Source organism: Myotis daubentonii, chromosome 17 (assembly GCF_963259705.1).
Source record: "Myotis daubentonii chromosome 17, mMyoDau2.1, whole genome shotgun sequence".
NCBI classification, from domain to species: domain Eukaryota; kingdom Metazoa; phylum Chordata; class Mammalia; order Chiroptera; family Vespertilionidae; genus Myotis; species Myotis daubentonii.
Window position 1 is genome coordinate 6,904,923 of NC_081856.1, and position 16,323 is coordinate 6,921,245.

Consider the following 16,323-nt stretch of genomic DNA (forward strand, 5'->3'; position numbering starts at 1 on the left):
GAAATGCCTTATGCTTTCAGCTATTGTTCACTGTATCATAATCACCCCTTACTTCAAGACTTTGTGCTTTATTAGATGTTGATGTGTCCTGGGGAGGGTCTAGGACATCACAAAATGCTCACCCTTTTCTCCAGAGTATCTTAAATGACCTGCCTGCAAGTCTCAATGTGCAGCTGCGTTCAGTTCCCATGGCAACCTACTTGATGTCAATATATGTTTGAGTGTTTTCAGGGCACTTGAAAATCAAGTGATGCACCTAAAAATGCAATAAATAAAACAAATGCAAAGTGGATGCTTGAGTATTATTATTTATTTATTGCTAGGTTTATAGACTACAAGAAAAAAATCAATGGGCAGCAGGCTTTAAGAGATCTGCTGAGGTCTGGGCTCAGGTTTCCAGCCTAGAATGAGAAAGTAGATTTTTGATCTCCAAGATGACTAATCGTTGAGTTGGCTGCTGCTGGAACAAGAAGAGCTCTCCTCATTTATGGCATGTTGAGCTTGTCAGACTCTATGATGAGCGGTGTTCTTTAAACCAAAGACAGAGGCTTGGACACGCGGGGCTCTGTTAGCAGGGCCTCAGAGACCAACAGCAGGAGGCAAAATCTCTGTCTCTGCCATGAACTTGATAATGTGGTATTCGTAATGAACTTAGCAGGCAGGCACTGGATATGGGTGGGCTGGGTACATGTGTACCTAGAGCTGCAGCCCTGTAGATACTGAGAGAAAAGGCACATTTAGAATACACCTTTACACCGTTTTATCCAAAACATAACTTGCATACAGTGAAATGTACATATGATATGTAGTTCAGTGATTTTTGACAAATGCCTCTACCCATGCACATAACACCTCAAGTGAGATGTGGACCATTTCCTTTGTTCCAGAAAATTCACTCGTCTCCCTTTCCAGTAAACCTCCTTCCAGAGGCATAGGTTATTTTTGCTTCCTCTAGAATTTCATATAAATGAAAGTATATAGTGTGTATTCTTTTTTAAATCCTCATCCTAGGATATTTTTTCCATTGCTTTTAGAGAGGGTGGAAAGGAGGGAGGAGAAAGGAGGGAGGGAGGAGAGGGGAGGGAGGGAGGGAGAGAGAGAGAGAGAGAGAGAGAGAGAGAGAGAGAGAGAGAGATGTGAGAGGAACACATTGATTAATTGGTTGCCTCTGGCACAGCCAGGAATCAAACCTACAACCCAAGTATGTACCCTTGGCCAGAATCGAACCCCAAACCCTTCGATGGGCAGGCTGATGCTCTAACCACTGAACTACTGGTCAGGGCATAGTATGTATTCTTTAGGAATGGTATCTCTATCAAAGGGTTTTGAGATTAAGATTAATCTGTGTTGTTCTGTGCATGAGCTGTGTGTTCCACTGACTTGCTGAATAGTATTTCACTGTATGATTATGTCAAAATTTGATTATTTATTCTTCTACTGAAGAGCATTTGGGTTGTTTCCAGCTTGGGTCTGACGTTAACACAGTCGCCTGAAGCGTTTGTGTGGAAATGTGCTTTTGTTTCTTATTCACCCAAGCGGAACTGCCAGGCCCCGGCAATCCTACAGCATAAACATATACCTGTACAGCTAATGATAGAAGGCAGCACTGCCGAACAGTTTGCTAACATGACTGGACTATTGCAGACTGTCAATAGCAATATTTGAGAGTTCCGAGCACATCACGGCTTCATCAATATCGGGTGTGTTTCTTTTAAAATTTAGCCACAATAATAGGTATCTGGTGATGTCTTTGATTTTCATTTGCAGTTTTATGATGATCAATGTTGTTGAGTACTTTTTGGTATACTTATTGGTCATTTGTATAGTTTCCTGGGTGAATTGTCTGTTCAAGTGTTTTATCAATTTTTATTGATTTGTTTGCCCTTTGTGAGAAAATAGAATGGTAGGAGTTCTTTCTAACAGATTGTGCACACACAGTTCTTTTTCCCAGGTCTGTGTTGAGAATATTTTCTTCCAGTCTTGGTTTTGTCTATTCAGTTTCATGACAGTGTCTTTTGATGATGTTTTGGTTCAATTTATTGATTTTTAAATTTTGTTGTTGACAGTTGCTGTGTCCTATTTGAGAAATCTTACCTGCTCCACGCCTGTGAAAACATCCTTTACAATGTCTTCCAGAACAGCACTTTCCATAAAGTTTCTATGTGCTCCTTAGCCTTGAGCTATGTTGGTTACTAAGCATTTGAAGTATGGCTAGTGTGACTGAGAAATCAAAATTTAAATTGAATTTAATTTTAATTAATGTAATGTTGCATGGCTATTGTATTGGACAATAGTTTTAAAATATTTATAGCTTTAACTTTTTGTTTCTATCTACAATCCATCTCAAATTATTATATCATTACGTTTATTGAGATAGTTGTAGAAACTTATGTTTCTCTTTATTCATTTACCCAATTGTGGTAGTGCATAAAATTGCATAATCAAAAACAACTGACTGTTTATGTTTAGCCTTTTTTCTGGAACTCTATTCTGTTCCATTGATTTATTTGTTTATCTTTATATTCAAATACAGCATTGTTTTGATTACTGTAAGTTTATATCTATGTCTTAGGATTGAGTAGTGTAAGTCTATCAAATCATCTTTAAGGTTGTTTTGGCAGTTCTAGTTCTTTGCAGTTTTATATAAATTTTAGAATTAATTACTCCATTTCTAAAAAAAAAAAGTCCTTCTGGAATTTTGACTGGGAGAGTCTGCAGTCTGCATCCATAGATGCTCTCTAAAAGACATTCTAAAGAAGCCCTTTTTATAGTCTCCGTTTCAACTGCCGAATTCACCATTTTGTAATCATTGAGCTATTCAGTAAGCTTCTCTAGGCCACAGGCAGGGCTAGAGAATTTTACTTAATATCTCAACGAATTCTCAACTTGCATTTTCATCACATTTTTACTTGCCCACTTATGAAGACATAATTTGTGGTAAATGATCAATTTCCTCAGAAGTATAATTTCAAGGGAGGTTTTGTATATAAAGTCAGTTTTTCTTCCTCTTGAGATGCCTATAATTTTATGCCACATCCCTCTCTCATTCCAAATAGCAGCATCATTTCATATCCTATTATTCAGAGACAATTTGGGCTATAACTCATGTTTTTTAAGTTTCCCTTCCTTATACCTACATGCAATCATGTATAAATTAGCTTTCCTTTCACAACCTTCTGAGTTGAGGAAGAGACTGTCCATCTTGCCTCATTCCCACTCATCTCTACAGCACACACAGACACACGCACACACACAAATTAGATTTCAGCAACATTCAAAACTTTTTATTTTCAAATGTTAAGAAAAGACAGGCAAACCACTGAATGGGAAAAACTATTTGAAAAATATATCCAGCAAAGACATATCTAGAATATGCAAAAAACACTTATCTACTCATTAATAAGAGGACACACATCCCAATAAACTAAAGGATTTGGTAAATGAACAAAAAATTTACTATAGAATATATGTATATATAATATGTATGATAATATGGTATACAAAACATATGTTGCATATATAAATCCTGTGATATATATATATATGTAAATTCTATGATATAGATATAAAACACTTAAAATGCCCAACATCTTTATTAATCAGGGAAATGCAAATTAAAACCAGAAGGAGATACCAATACACATTGATTAAAATATCTAAAATTAAAAAGATTGACAATACCAAGTGTTGGGAAGGATGTGGAACAACTTGAACTCTCACACACTGTTGGTGGTGATGTAAAATAATGCGACCACTTTGGAAAACAGGCTGGCAGTTTCTTAAAAAGTGAAGCATACCCAGGAGAAATTTACATGCCCATTACAGACTTGTATGTGACTTTTCATAGCAGCTTTATTTGTAATAGAAAATGGAAACAACCTTAGTGTCCATTGCTACATAAATGGGTAAATGTACTGTGGTATATCCAGACATTTTCCCACTAACATGATTTCATGAGCTACAATTTAAAATACAGAAACTTATGTGACTTGATCAAACCAAAGCCAAAGGTGACCATTCAAGCTTGGGACATTTCCCCTGCAGCCTGGCAAACTCTTACATTACATTGGTGATGCTGCTTCGGGCATCTCCCTTTGGCAACATCCCTGCTCCTTGATCCCATAACAAAGTTGATTATTGCCTACTTTGGGGCATTATATTAGAGCCCATGTATTAAACTGAGTGACTGGTAATCTTGTAACAAGGACTACATCTTAATTATCCTTGCTCTCATTTCTCCAGCTACAAGGCTATATACCTAAACGTGTGAACACTTGCAGAAAAGAAAGAATAGATGTTCTATAGGTGGGAGGGCGGTTATGTGTAACTGACCTTCTCCTGCGGGCTGCTTAGCTGGACGGCTGGCTTACATTTCACAGAGATGTCATGGATTTGATTTCTAGTGGTTGGCAAACTGCGGCTCAACAAACTGTGGCTCGCGAGCCACATGCGGCTCTTTGGCCCCTTGAGTGTGGCTCTTCCACAAAATACTGACTTCTGCACATGGGCCATGAAGTTTCAATTGCACTGTACGTGTGCGCCCACATGTGGTATTTTGTGGAAGAGCCACACTCAAGGGGCCAAAGAGCCGCATGTGGCTCGCGAGCAGCAGTTTGCCGACCACTGGCTAGAATATAAGAGATTGCTTCCTTGACACAGGACAAAATGTTAAGGGAGTGAGAGTAACAGAGAATTCTGAGACATTAGAGGAGACTTGCAGAAAGTCCAAGGTGATAAGTGTCATCTAAAAGCAGCTTCTTCCTGCAGCCTGGCCCCGTGGGCTATACCCCTCAGCATGGTCCGTGGGATCAAGAGCTCCGGTTCTTTTCCCTTGGCACAGGGGGTAACTTTATAATTTGATTTCTAGCCTATTGGGACACAGAGTGCTTTGAGAATCTGATGAAAACTAGGGAGTTCCTTCATAGCCAAAGATTTACCTAAGTACACCCACAATTTTATGTGTAGCATCGGGGACTTGCTCTTCTACAGGCCACCATGATAAGAACCCTGAGCCAAATATTAACAGGGTGATATCTCATCAGCTTAATCAAGAAAATTTAGGAGCATTTATTAACAAGGTGTATTAGGTTCTAGTGGCTGATATAATAAATTACCACACGCACGGTGGCTTAAAATGATAAATTTATTCTCATATCTCTAGAGGCCATATGTCCAAATCAATACCGCTGGACTGAAATCAAGGTGTTGGGGTCACATGGCCTCTGGTGGTTTAGGGGAGAATCTGATCCTGGCCTTTTCCATCTTTGGTGGCTGCTAGCATTCCTTGGCTTGTGGCTGCATCACTCTAAGTCTCTGCCTCCCTGATCACATGAATCCTCTCCTCCTGTCTGTCATAAGGCCACTTGTGATTGCATTTAGGGCAGTCTGGGTAATTCAGGAGAATCATCCATCTCAAGATCCTCAATTTCATCACATCTTCAGACACTTTTCCTTATACAATAACATTAGAGGCTCCACGGACACCTTTGGCCCTTGTTCAGCCTACTGCACGAAGGAACTATTTACAAGATAAGCAAGCTTCATAGGGAGCCACAGCGGGCCGTGTAGGCTCCACTGGTCAGGAGAAGAGACTCTGCCTCTGCCTTCAGGCCTGAAGGGACGAGTGGAGGTGTGGTTACTGGGACCAGAGAGGAGAGAGTCGTGGAGAGAAGGCTTCTTGAGAGGGAGGAAGTGCCCCCTTTTAAAGGAACACCATTAGTTCAAGGCAACTTTGGGAGGGAGGAGCGAGGGAAATATATACCCCGATCCCCTATCTTCAGCCTTTCCAACCGGATGTCCCATTGTCTGAAGCCAACTGGAAGCTGGTAGGCACAGGGGCCCCTTGTTGGATTCCATATGGGCTAACTGTCATGGAAGACAGCAGGGAAGAGAAGGGTGAGAGGGATCTGCAAGGGCAGATGGAAGACACTGAACACTCAGTCATTGTCATGGAAGCATTATCCACAGGAAAATTTCAGACCATTTCTTTTCTTGCAGAACTGTCAGCGTTGAGCATCTTAGCAGTTGAAGAGCCATTTCTCTCTAGGTGGCCCCTCAATGTACCTGTCACTGCTGCTAAGACAGCCTGGAGTTATGTGAGAGCGGGGTATTTGCCTGTCTTTTCTACTGATCTAGCACAACTCCTGGCATGTAGTATATTGTCTGTAAATACTGCCTGAAAAAATGGGCATGAAACAGTCCACAGATACCCCATGGTCGCCCTCCACATCGCTTCATACCCCTATCAGGCATCGGTTTCTCCTGCCTCCTTGGCCCAACACAGCTGCAGTTGCTCCACAAGACTTTGCTGCTCTACTCTCCAAGGAGATAGTGCTTTGGTGGTGGCACAGCCCTTCTACGCTCTCACTCCTATTGCAGGTGTGGTTCTTTGAACCCCATTACGTGGAACTGCCTAGTCCAGGCAGATCTAGGTTCGTTTAGAATGTTGGCACAACTAGAATCCATTCCACTAAGTGCAAGCTTTGAAGGCAGCAGGAAAGAGGCTGCTTCATTTACAGAGGTCTGCATGACTGCCTTGACCCTGACATTTTTGTAAGGAAGGAATATGGGAATTGGATTTGTTTTAGTTTCTGAGCAGAAGCCTGGGAGGAGGGAGGTTCCCATGGTGCCGGCATGGAAAGGGACCTGGGAGAGGAGCTGCCTCTGCAGGGACAGTGGTGCAGGAGCTCAGGTGGCAGAGCGAGCAGGCACCTCTGCCCGGTCAGTCAGGATGCGGCTCCTGATGGCGGCAGGGGTGGGGGAACGAGAGGAAGGCTGGGTGCCACAGCGTCTCTGCGATGCTCCTCTTCAGGTACCCGGAGGATCTGAGCTCAGCGCCTCCATCACCCACTTTGGTTTCTGAGGGGCCACAGACTCTCAGAGTGGGAAGTCAGGGACCCTCACTGCCTCCACCATCAAGATACAGAACGTCAGAATATCCATCCTCTCTCTACTCCCTGGCCTCCTGTGCCTTTATCCTGCCTTCCAGCTGTGCGACATTCTCCAGCTAAGGCCAGTGTCCCCTGTCACTCAGCACTGCGTACCTGTGCTACTTCCCCCTCAGCCTCAAATGTGGTGTCTGTCATTTAGTTGGGATGATGATTTGATATCCAGGATATTTGACAGTCCCATCTTTTTCTCGATCTAAATTAACCAAAAAGCTTCCATCATTCTACATGACTAAGCAGCGTGTTGCAGCAGACACACATGCCCAATGACACACATTGAGTTTCACGCAACACTGAAACATACCCTGTCCTTGAACACAATCCACGTCTCTGTGGCTTATCACTTGTCTTAATTTTTAATATCATCCATGACCTAGCACCATACCTGTCCGTTCTCCTGACCCTCACCTGCATCCTAGCCTCAACCTGTTCCTGAGTGAGTAAATGAATTGATGCAGAAATGAGTGAATTGATTGCCGAGCCTAAAATTGTACCCGGAATGTGACCATCGCCAGAGGGGCTGCTTAGCTGGGCTCATAGATGTAGATGTTGGCCACAAGTCTTGGGAGGACAAAGGGATGAACTTCACATTATGTGCAATAATTTCTAGGTTTAAAGGATAGTTTCCTTCCAAACAGGACAAAGTTCAGGAAGGGTCAGGGCAGAAATGCATTCCTTAAACAGCAATCTTAGACAAATCCAGATGAAATGCCACTCGGAGGTTAACATCTCCTCCTGCCTGCCTCACCCATCCAAGCTCATGCTGCAGGAACGACTCCTTTATCTCCCTGGGGCAGTTGCTCACTCATAGGAGTTTTCGATTCCTTTTGTTTCCCGGCACAGTTACAATATTCCTCTTCTCCTGGGACTCGGGAGCAGAGTTTTACGCTTCAGTTGGTCCCGGAGGGGGCACTGCATCATTGCTGGTCTCGGCAGCTCATGTCTGTTTTCATCTTCTCATGCCCTGGCAGCCCTTCTGGTTAGGATGCATCTGACTTTGTTCGTATGCGTTCCACATGCTGTGTGTTGTTTGGTGCATGTGTTTGTGATGTATGGGAATAGTATTCAGGGAGAGGCACGTGCTCTGGTAAATCGCCGAGACCTGGGGTTTAACCTGGGACAGTCAGATGCTGAGTCCAAGCTTTAGCCATTTCGCTCTGCTGAATACTCAGGGTTCACACTGTGCGATGCCTTTTACACAGTTAAAGCAGTTATATGTAATTCACAGTTCACATACATGTTTCAAGATGTATGAAACATGGAAGTATGGATACCGAATTTATGATAGTGCTTGTCTAGGAAGGGAGAGCAACACTTAGGATCATGGAATGACTAGGGCTTTGAATTTCTGTAAAGAGAAAACTTTAACCCATGTTACAAAACAATTGACAATTGTAAATTTTTTTATTAAATTAGTTGTAGTTTGAAAATTTCTTAAAATAAAAGAAATTACAATTGGCTGTAAGTAGGTTACAGCGCAAATGGTAGAGTATGATCTTGATTTTGTAAAACAAATGTATATAAAGTACAAAGATTACACAGTGGTCTGTCAGTAGTGGGTTATTTTGGAATGGTGGGATTAAAGATAGGTATTTTTTTGTTATGTTTTGAAAAACAGTAATTACAAAATTAAAGAACATTATAGAAAACTAGAGGCCCAGTGCACGAAATTCATGCACGGGTAGGGTCTCTAGCAGCTGCCAGCAGCCAGCACCGTGTCGCTGACACCCACCATGTTCCACACCCTCTGGTGGTCAGCACATGTCTAACTCTTGGTCAGTCGAACTCCTGCCCAGGGACAATTTGCATATTAACTTTTTATTATATAAGATAGTGATGAAGTTATGTTCCCACAAAACACGTTGCTGGTAAGCCCAGGGAGTCTGACTTCAGAGTGTGTCATCTGAAATGCTGTCCTCCACCATCTCCTTAGTGAAATCATCTTCATTCCCTCCACCTTCCCCTTCTCCCTGGGTCAGACTTGAATAACGTCTCTACTGGAGAATAGCAATGGCCATGTAAGTAGTTTCCCCATTTCTGTCTCATCATCTCCAATCCACTCTGCACACAGCTGCTAAATTGCCTTTCTGAAGAGCCTGCCTTTTCCTGTCACTCCACTTCCAATAACCTTCAAGATAAAGTTCAAATTCATCAGGAAGCGCACCAGCACCTTCTTGGTCTTCCGTGTGTTAATCCATTGCTTTCTATTGTTCTCTGCAGACAAAGCACTTCTCCTGTAATGTCCTGGTTCCATCCCTGGCCCTTCAGCCTGGCTAACTCCTGCCAACTTTTGCAGATTTGTTCTTTTATTAAAAGCATTTACCAAGCTATCCCCAGGCATCCTTCGCTAAGAGAGTGGCAGCTCTCTTGGTTTCCAACAGCGCATATCCACTCCCGTGCTTAGCCCTCTGACATTAGTCATTGATCTCCTGCCTATCTCTCTATCAGACTTCAGGTAACGACGGGCAGGAATCTGTCCTAGCACTTGAGTGCCTGTTCTTAGGCGGTGCTTAGCATTTTTGGAATGAATAAATATATGCTGCCTCTTGCTAACTTCTTAGACTGGATGTAGAAGGGGTTGGGCCCTGAGCGCTTGGTCCAGAACACTGGGTGGTTTTGCTGGGGAGACCTTCCAGCCAGGGGTGGCTCAGCGTCTGGCCAAAGGCTTTGCTCAGCTCCTTCCAGCTTCTGCTGCACATACACGGGAGGAGTGACCTACATTCAGAATCACTTTATAATTCAGGAATTAAGCTCGAAAGTGTAACAGGTGGAGCTTGCTGCAGTGTGGGAAAACATTTTCAGAAATCCAAGATAATGAGAATGAAGGATTGAAGAAGCAAGAACTGCTGACAACAACAGCCCAGAAAGTAGGACAGTCTAGACAAAGTTTCTTGGAGGAAAAGGGCCTCAGTGGCCCTGGAACTTTCCCACACAGCGCCTTATCTGCAAATGATGCTTGTGAATCGTTTTGACCACCACGAGGATAGTCCCTGGTGACCACCGAACCTCCATTCGCTACCACAGACATGGAGCTCAAAGGTGAGGAGGCAAGGGTCCCTGCAAACATCCATGAGCTGGACACATCTAAAATTTCATGCTCAAGTTCATTCTCCCATTCACTTAGGCTTTCTTCCTTCAAGAAACATTTTTAAACCCTTGTTCTTTGCCAAATCTGGGGATTTAGATAAAATCAAGTATCTGTTTTTAATTTAATTTATTGGGGTGACATTGGTTAACAAAATTATATAGATTTCAGGTGTAAACTCCACAGCACGTCATCTGTACACTGTATTGTGTGTTCACCACCCTAAGTCGAGTCTCTGTCTATCACCACTTATTCCTCCATATACTCCTCTACCTCCCCCAGCAATCACCACACAGTTATTTGTGTCCATTTTTCTTTTTTGCTCAATGCCTCCAGCCCCAGCTCTCCCTCCGACAGCTGTCAGCCTTATCTCTATCTATGAGTCTGTCTCTATTTTGCTTATTAGTTTGTTTTGTTCATTAGATTCCACATATGAGTGAAATCACATGGTACTTACCTTTCTCTGACTAGCTTATTTCACTTAGTATAATGCACTCCAGGTCATCCATGCTGTTGCAGAGGGTAAGATTTCCTTCTCTTTTACTTTTATGTTTTGTGGCTGAGTAGTATTCCGTTGTGTAACTGTACCACAGCATTTTATCCCCTCATCTACTGATGGGTACTTGGGCTGCTTCCAGATCTTAGCTATTCTAAATAATGCTGCAATGAGCATAGGGGTGCATATATTCTTTTGAATTAGTGTTTCATGTTTCTTCATATATATATATATATATATATATATATATATATGCCCAGAAGTGGATTTGCTGGGTCATAAGGGGGTTCCATTTGTAATTTTTTTGAGGAAACTCCATACTGTTTCCACAGTGGCTGCACACATCTGAATTTCCCCCCAACAGAGCACGAGGGTTCCCTTTTCTCCACATCTTTGCCAACACTTGTTTGTTGATTTATTGATGATAGCCATTCTGACAGGCATGAGGTGATATCTCATTGTGGTTTTAATTTGCATGTCTCTGATGATTAGTGACAGTGAGTATCTTTCCATATGTCTATTGGACATCTGAATGCTCTCTTTGGAGAAGATCTATTCAGTCCTTTGCTCATTTTTTAATTGGATTGTGTTTTTTTCCTTGGTGTTGAGTTGTATAAGTTCTTTATAAATTTTGGAAATTAAGACCTTATCAGATGTATCACTAGCAAATATGATCTTTCATTCGGTGGGCTGTTTTTCATTTTGTTGCTGGTTTCCCATTGTGTTTTAACAGCCCTTCCCATTGACAATACTTAATTTGGGGAGAGTGTATAGTGATCAGTGAAGTCACTCAGGTGAGGACTTTGGGTGGTAGTGGTGTGACCAGGTGAGTCAGTCCAGGGTAGGTAGAGTCTCAGAGCCTAGAGAGAGGTGACGGGACTTGGCAGACTGTAATAAAGGATCTGAAGCTGACTGTGGCAGAGTTGGGGTGGAAGGTAGGCAACATGGGGACTGGTCATGGCAATGGGCCTCTGTCTGACCAGAACTCTGTAAGTCAGAGATCATGGGATGAGTCTAATCCTGGGGCTGAAGCCTAATGCTGTGTGGACACCAGGCAGGAGCCAGACTCAGGTAAACAGGCGTCCGGAAGGGCCCTGATGCAATGGCTCAGCAGTTTTCCAAAAGAAACGGTCCAGTTAGCAAAAGTGATTGTCATGTTATAGTTGCTCGATACACCATACTACTTGGTGGTTAAAAGCATAATAAGCAATTTGTAGGTATCCAATGTGAACTAGTTATCTTGTTAACACTTAATTCAAAGCATAGAAAAAGCCTTTCTTAAAATCAAAGGTGAAATAGAAGCAAATACTTTATGGATAATAGAGCCCAATGCAGTTACGCTAACAAATGCAGTATATTTATTCTCTACTGACTTCTGTGTTCCTGTTCATTTAAAAATTATACATCAAATTCAGAGGTTATTGTTATCAATTTACATACCACCTGTTTTTATGTCCAGTAACATTTTCTTTCAACCTCTTCTTATATCTTCAGTTTGTACATTGAAACATAAGTGTTTTTACCTTTTAGAAACTTGAAATGAACATAATTAAGAATCCTATTTTCCACCAACAAAATTTCCAAAATTTATAAAGAACTTATACAACTCAGACTCAAAAGCATTCCTGGTGCAGCATCGCATTTATGGAACTAGAATCCTGCTGTTTCATTTGGCTGTTTTTGTTCGAAGGGTTTTTGTTTAGTGCTCCATCATCCAATGGCAAAGCCCCTTCCCAGTCATGACCCCGGCCATAGACACCTGTCCACTCAGACGCCTGAGGGCAGAACTGTGCCCTCAGCACCCGGGCCAAGGCTCCGACTTCCATGCTTAACCGAAAGCCCTCAGACGTCTTTTCCCCTAAGATTTGGAGAGCTCTCTCTAACAAAACTGTCTTTGCTGCAATAGCTGTGAATATAAAGAAAAGGAAATGCAAAGGCATGAGAATAGGAACAGATCATCTCCATTAATGTTCCAGCTTTGCCACTCACCAGCTCCACTGCTAACTTCTGTGAGCTCCAGCAGACACCGAGACTCTCTGCCCCTCAGCAAGTCACTCCCTAGCACTTCATAAAAGCACCCTGGTCTACAACAGATTAGAATCAAAAAAGAAAAACAAACTGGACCTACGTCATCACTTGAGAAGCACAATACCACCTACTCCAGCAAGTTTCCTTGAGCAACCTCTCTGTCTTCCGTCTACCCAATGGCTCCAGGCCTAAAACACCAGTGGCCACAACCGCACTGCAGCTGAGAAAACGATTTCTGCCTAGACCAGTGGTGCCTCCTGATGCAGAAACACCTCCAGATCCTCAGTTCTCTCGAGAAGGAAGGGAGCTGGTCAGTGGGAGAAATCGTGCAGGGACACTCTTTCTGTTCATACCCCCTTCTCATCGGTCACTGGTATCTACTTCCTGGTCAATCTCATCCTGAAAGCAAACAGCCAGGAAACTAAGCAAGGTCAATCAAATGAAGTGGAGTAGCAAACATGCTCTCACTCCACCATGGATGTGCCCCTAGAATACATCTTCATCATCAAAGACTGCCATTATCTTCCTCAAAAGCCCAGAGTCTGGGTGGTAAAGAAGGAAGGCTGCATCGGATCTGTACACACAAGGCAGATGCAATCATTTAAATATGCTTTTAGACACACTATGCAACCGTTCAGATGTCATGTCCCCATCCCTCCTGGTGGAGGGTTGTGGCTCCGGTGACTTCATGGAGAGAGTGAGTGAATTGTTTGTCCTCATGTGGTCCTCTGATTCCCTTGGTCCCCTGGCAATGTTTTGTTCCCTTTGTGGATGCTCACCTGAAGGGATAAAGCTAGCAGCTCGGATAATCTCCTGGTCCACATTTTCTTGTCTTGGTGAGGACCTGAAAGTTGAACCCTCACTCAGGGGTTTCAGGAAGTCCACAGAGTGAGAGGAAAAGTGTTCCCAATATGATGCCAATAACAATATGCAGACATAGGTTAGGAAGCAAAACCATTAGAGTTCTGGGTAGTTCCTTCCTGAAGCGGGCTAGAGTCCATGCTGTGCCTCTCTTCCAAACTCAGCCTTCAATGACATCTTAGTGGTAGCTGGAAATCAGCCATGGTGGAAGAATTTACACCACATGCATTGGCAAATTCTACCAGTCAGGGTCGTTTTCCCCAGCGCTAGTTTACAAACACAGGACTGTTTCTAGACCTTGTATTCAGGCATACCCAACCAGCAGTCCAGGAATAAGAGCCCAGACTTTTTGAAAGTGAAACAAAGAAAGGACCAATCAAAGCTTTGCAAAATGTCCTTGAAAATAAACCCAAATCAAATCTTGGTAAAAATGATTTAATAGTTTCTCCATTGGTTCCTCTCAAAACACATACATGTCTTGTGTTTTCATTCTCTTCCTCTATCAGTCTTCTACCCTCAAGAGCACCTCTGGCAGACATCTCTGGAAACAGCCACCATTGTTTGGTTTGGCTTTTTAAGTATCTCTGGAAGCTCCATTGCACTATTCTGAGAATATATTGTACAAAGAAAATGCTTTTTATTTATTCTATGTGGTTAAAAACAGTCCCTTGACTCCGAATTTACACTTTGAAATACAAAATTTGAAAATACATAAATATGTTATTGCTAAATAATGAAAATATCTCATTCCTGACATCTATGTAATTAATGAACATGAATGAACTAACATTCATTATTCTTCAAAACTTATTTATTTCCTATGCTTGTTCATGTCTTTTCATGATTTTGTACGTTATGATTTTTCTTTTATGTATTTTTTTTCACAGCCACACACACCCCAAAGGGTGAATTTTATTTACGTCCCTTCCTGTGAAGTAGACTTCATATAAAGACTGAACATGGAAGCTGCTTTTCCCACAAAATAACTTGACAAATGACCACATTGTTAGCTCTTTCACGATACAGTGACATCAAATCGTTTTTAGAAAATTAAATGGCGATTGAAAGCTAATTATTAGCCCTTATAAATCAGTGCATTCATGAGAAATCTTATTACGAGCAAATGCACAAAACACCAGTGAAAGTGAAACTCGAGTGACGTGCTGGGAAAATTAAACGTCTTTCGCCAGGTTTACTTTACATACTCATGGCTTGTGGTTGGCCCAACGTGGCCCCTCAAGACACATTAACCCCAAAAGCTGTACTGGTCCTATCTGATTTTTCCCTCAAAGAACAGTCATGAAACAGGAAATAAATAACAGTCTGGAGTCTCGCCGGCCCAGTCTCAGTACAAGGGCTTCCCCATCCCTCTGGCTCAGCAGCAGCTCACTTAGCCGCGCGGGAAGAGTTTATTTTCCTGATGTCAACTTGGCTCAGAATCAAGGTCCCATTTTTGAATTTTCCAACCTGGCCAATCCGTCCACTTGACAAAATACTGGGAGCTGCTTTCTTCTTCTTGGATTTCCTGTCCTCCTGCCCTTTCTTCTTCTTTTGCTTGAAAATGTCTGTGTCCTGGGCCATTCTTTTTTCCTCTTCCTTGGCTGCCTTTTTCTCTTTGATCTGCTCCTGCAAAACCTTGTAATTCACATAACTCTTTTGGGGAGGCTGTGTTATGGGTTCACTCAGCGAGATAGACCACCGACTCAGAATTTAAATTTAAGAGCCTTCATTAAGCTGGCCAGCTGACTACAGCTACAGCACCCTGCCGAAGCAAAGGCTGAACTGCAGCCCAGACTACAGGAATTACAGCATTTTTATTTGCAAAAACCACAAAGTTACAAAACCTTAGTTCCCGACACAGTATAGCATCATTACCTTCCTATTTATATGTTTTAGGAACAGAGAGTACAGCATATTGAGAAGGGACCATGAGACCATATCTCAAGGCCTGGCCTGATGTCAGCACCTTCTTATCTATGTGTTTTAGGAACAGAAAGCACAGCCGCCCCATCTGGCCAAAGTGCCAGATATGCAGCCCAGCACAGCTGTGCGCCCAGCATGACCGCATGCTCCCGTTCCAGGACTCTCTCCTTCCCCTTCCCGTAGCCTGTGATCCCAAACCGGTGCACCTCCAGCAGAGCCTTTTCTAAGTTAAATTCTTGTATATTCACATCTTTCTCAAGGATACTAGTTTTGGTCTGGGCGTTCTCATCTTGATCCGGCTTCTGTTTCTTTTTCTTACTCCTGCTGTGGAATTCCACCACTTCCACTGGCTCCCTCCTGTCCAGGGGAGAGGGCGATGCTGCCCCCCCCCCCCCGCCCCCAGGGGCTTGTGGCCCAGCGGGGGCCTCCGGGGGTCATGGAGGGGGCGCGCTGCGGCTCTTCCCGGAGCCCCGAGAAGCTCGAAGCCCTCTTTCTAGGCCTCTTACAGGAGCACCAGGTGGGGGAGCGGGCTCGGCTCCCAGGCCACGGGGGTCCCCACATCTCTCTTCTTGATTTCCTTTTTCTTTCGGATCCTTTTCTGTTCCACTTCATCTTCTGTCTCTCCAAAGTCTTAGAGGTTCTGGAGCACCGAGTCCAGCAGCTGGCGGGAGGGAGGCGGGGAGGCGGGGAGGCGGGGAGGACCCTGCCCCTGCTCGTGCGCCATCGCGGGTCTCGCGGGTGTGCGGGTTGCGCGCGCTGCGCCCTCACTTCCTTTCATGTATTTTGATTTTTCGTATCTCAGAACTTTACCTGCTATCCTCTTCCTCATGGTTTTTACCTACCATGAAATGTACTCTGGTGACCCACTCTAGAAATACTGTGTTTTTCTTCCTTGTAAGTTTGCCTTCTTTTTTGTTGTTTTTATTATGAAAAATTAAACATCTCATCATTCAGCTTTACAGAGCCACCTAAGAAAAATGTTG

The 16,323-nt window shown here is 43.1% G+C and overlaps 1 pseudogene; it reads right to left on the reverse strand.

The window, feature by feature from the left end:
* Positions 1-14,314: 14,314 nt before the first annotated feature.
* On the reverse strand, positions 14,315-16,064 carry LOC132219914 (uncharacterized protein C1orf131-like; annotated as a pseudogene).
* Positions 16,065-16,323: the final 259 nt, after the last annotated feature.